This window comes from Aotus nancymaae, unplaced genomic scaffold (genome assembly GCF_030222135.1).
Source record: "Aotus nancymaae isolate 86718 unplaced genomic scaffold, 86718_ANA_hifiasm-v0.15.2.pri h1tg000064l_1, whole genome shotgun sequence".
NCBI lineage: Eukaryota > Metazoa > Chordata > Mammalia > Primates > Aotidae > Aotus > Aotus nancymaae.
Window position 1 is genome coordinate 2,074,924 of NW_026988479.1, and position 3,951 is coordinate 2,078,874.

General features: G+C 48.5%; 1 pseudogene; it reads right to left on the reverse strand.

The window, feature by feature from the left end:
• Positions 1-2,662: 2,662 nt before the first annotated feature.
• LOC105716235 (pancreatic progenitor cell differentiation and proliferation factor-like) lies at positions 2,663-3,025 on the reverse strand (annotated as a pseudogene).
• Between the last annotated feature and the right edge of the window lie 926 nt (positions 3,026-3,951).

Genomic DNA, 3,951 nt, shown 5'->3' on the forward strand with positions numbered 1-3,951 from the left:
GGCCAGGCTGGTCTTGAACTCCTAATCTCAAGTGATTTGCACCCCTCCACCTCCCAAAGTGCTGGGATTACAGGCGTAAGCTACCACGCCTGGCCTAATTTTTGAATTTTTTGATAGAGACAGGATTTCACCATGTTGGCCAGGCTCCAATCTTTCAAATGGAAAACAAACAGGCATTTAACAAAAGAGAGCATCCTCTTTGTTCTCTGGCAGTGTGAGGAAAAAGCATGCCTCTTTATTCTCTCTAGGGACTTCTTGTCTCCTATGGATAGGCCTTGGGCAAATCACACACACACACACACACACACACACACACACACACACACCAAGCCCAGATGAACAATAATTTTCAGCAATGATGAAGTTCAAATCCAATCTAAGAGCAACAAACATTTTCCCAAACACAAAAATAATTTGCAGACATGACTCCTGCACACAATGAAGAAAATAATTTGGGCCCTCCAGATCTTTGCACCACCAAGAAAATTCTTCTAGATGCTTTTCTTAGCAAAACAAAACAGCCATTTAGACCTAGTCTCTACCATCAGCAGCATGAAGAATTAGCAAAGGCTTTGAAATCAGTTTTTTGTTTTTTTGGTTTTTACTCCCTAAAGATCACCAGAAGGAGAAAAATGTACTGCCCTCTGTCTGGAGTCTTTGGAATTTTTTAACTCTCTCTCTCTGTCTCCCTCAGGGGGACACACACACACACACACACACACACACACACACACACACACACGCACCCCACTTATTTTCCTTAATAACTTTTTAAATTTTTTTTGAGATAGTCTTGCTCTGTCACCCAGGCTGGCATGCAATGGTGCAATCTTGGCTCACTGCAACCTCCGCCTCCTGAGTTCAAGTGATTCTCCTGCCTCAGCCTCCCCAGTAATTGGGATTACAGGCACATGCCACCACACCTGGCTAATTTTTGTATTTTTAGTAGTAGAGATCAGGTTTTACCATGTTGGCCAGGCTGGTCTCGAACTCCTGACCTCGTGATCTGCCCACACTGGCCTCCCAAAGTGCTGGGATTACAGGCATGAACCACCATGACCCACCCCTTTAATATCATTATATTTTAAAATAATTTAATATTGATCAGGGATGGTGGCTCACATGTGTAATCCCAGTGATTTGGGACTGAAGCAGAGGAATCACTTGAGCCCAGGAATTTGGACCAGCCTGGGCAACATAGTGAGATCCCCATCTCTAAAAAAATTTAAATTAGTTGGGCATGGTGGTGTGTGTCTGTAGTCCTAGCTACTTGGGAGGCTGAAGCTTTAGTAAGCTATAATCACACCACTGCACTCCAGTCTGAGTGACAGAATGAGAACCCCTGTTGAAAAAAAAAAACTCACAAGAAGTTGTAAAAATAGCACAGAGACTTCATATTTACCCTTCACCCAGCTTCCCCCAATGATAATATCTTACATAACCATAGTAAACTGTCCAACCCAAGAAACTGATTTTGGTAAAATACTAATAATTTGGGAACAGTGGTATCGAACTTACTTAAATTTCACCAGTTTTTACATGCACTCTTTGGCACATACTATGAAATTTTATCACAAATGAAACTTCAACTACTCATCACCACCATCATCATACAGAATCATTCCATTGCCACAGAGAAACTCCCTTGTGTTACCCCTTGATAGTCACACCTCTGGCCATTTCTTTTTTTCTTTTTTCCTTTTTTTTTTTTTTTGAGACAGAGTCTCTCTGTCACCCAGGCTGGAGTGCAGTGGCACAACCTCAGTTCATTACACACTCCACCATCCAGGGTTCAAGTGATGCTCCTGCCTCAGCCTCCCAAGTAGCTGGGACTACAGGTGCATGCTACCAAGCCCAGCTAATTTTTTTCATTTTTAGTAGAGATGGGGTTTCACCATGTTGGTCAGGCTGGTCTGGAACTCCCGGCCTCAGGTAATCACCCACCTTGGCCTCCCAAAGTGCTGGGATTATAGGCATGATCCACCCTGCCAGGCCAGACCAGTGCTTTGCAAGATCGTAACCTCTGTGAGTTTGTTTTCATTAAATATAGTTTCTCTTTTCTATATTCATGAGTCACTTTCCTAAAGATTGGGACCTCGTATCTTCAAAATGATAACTCCTTCCTTCTCTTTCTTTCTTTCTTTCCTTTTTGGTCCGGATTGTAAACTTGTTCATCCTTTGGTCTTTCTGGGGAATTGAAGAATTATTTTCAAGTACAGGAAGGTTCATTGTCATTCTGGTATTGGAAGACAAAGATAATGGTTGTGCCATAGTTTTTTCAAGCCTGTACATTTTATCTTAAGTGTTTACCAGGCAAGAAATCTTTGACTGGTGCTACCTGTCAGAGGAGCAAGAAGCCTTTGTGAGCCAAAGGGTCAGAGTGGGTTCCAATTTTTTTTTTTGGTGGCTGCTTGGAGTTTGTTTTCCGCTTGGTGCCAGGTGCACAGTTCCAGGTGTCGGGAAAGCTCCTCAGTGCTGAGGCCAGGCTGGGCCGTGGAGAGCGGGGCCCTCACTCCTTTTCGTGTCTGCAGTGTGGATATGGAGGTCTACTCGCTGCACCCACCTGGTCTACAGGGTGAGGGGTAGAGGGTGGGAGGGGGGCGGGAGGGGCTGTGGTGGCCTAGCGCCTCCGCAGGCCTGAGGCTGGTGGTCACCGCTCAGGTCAGGACGAGGTCCCAGCGCAGGCTGTGCTGGACTGACCACCTGGCTGCCTCCTCGGGGCGTCTTGAGCCAGGCCATAGGTGGTCATGCTGCGGTAGGCCTGGTGGGCGGGGGGAGGGGGTGTTGGTTCCGGGTGCCCGGAGGACCCCAGCACCGTGGCCAGGAACCCGAGAGTGGACTTCCCGAAAAAGAAGCTGGCCCACCAGTGACCCGGGTCAGCCTTGGGGATATAGCCGCGGAGTGGGGAATGGCTTCCGCGGGGCACTCGGTACCCGCAGGGGCAGTTGCTGGAAGTGGAACCCAGGCGACGCCGGCAGTAGTCGTGGGTGGCCCCGAGCGAGCCGCCGGAGGGGATGGCCGCCATTCAGGCTTGCGGGCTGGTGGGACCTGGGCGGCGACCCCTCCTGGCCTCGGCGCACGATCACGGGTGGCGGGGACGGGGCGCTAGGCCACGGAGCCATTGCAGAGGACACCGCGGGAGGCCGCTCCACGGCAGCCCAGGCTGGAGTGCAGTGGCGCGATCTCGGCTCACTGTAACTTCCGCCGCCCGAGTGCAAGCGATTCTCCTGCCTCAGCCTCCTGAGTAGCTGGAGGGATTACAGGCGCGCGCCACCACGCCCAGCTAATTTTTGTATTTTTAGCAGAGACGGGGTTTCACCATGTTGGTCAGGCTGGTCTCGAACTCCTGACCTCGTGATCCGCCCACCTCGGCCCCTCAAAGTACTGGGATTACAGGCGTGAGCCACCACGCCCGGCCAAGGGCACAGGATTTTAGGAGATGAGAACTGGGCATGGTGGCATATGCCTTTAGTTCCAGCTACTCAGAAGGCCGAAGTGGGAGGATCGCTTGAGTCCAGGTGTTCAAGGCCAACCTGGGCAACATAGTGAAAACCCATCTCTGTTGAAAAGAAAAGGATTTGAGGAAATGAAAACTGCAGTGGACTTTCTACATGAGGAAAAAGCACAAATAGAGGCAGTGAGGAAGAAAAGAAAAAACAAAACAAAACACTGTATTTATGGGAAGGTGAAAACATCCTGGGCCAGAAGTTTTCTGTTGGAGAATAATAAAAGATACTGTTAGATAAGAAATCTAAGTGATCCATCCTGTAAAAAAAAAATTTACCCCCCCCCCCCCCCGCCCCGCAAATAAGTGATGGACATAGGTTACTGTGGATTAGAGAGGATGTCCCTGATCAGAACGGGATTTGACAAAAATTAATCTGGTAGTAGTTCAAAGGATGAATTGGAGACAAAGAGAGAAGGACACTTGTTTGGAAACACATCCAGGTA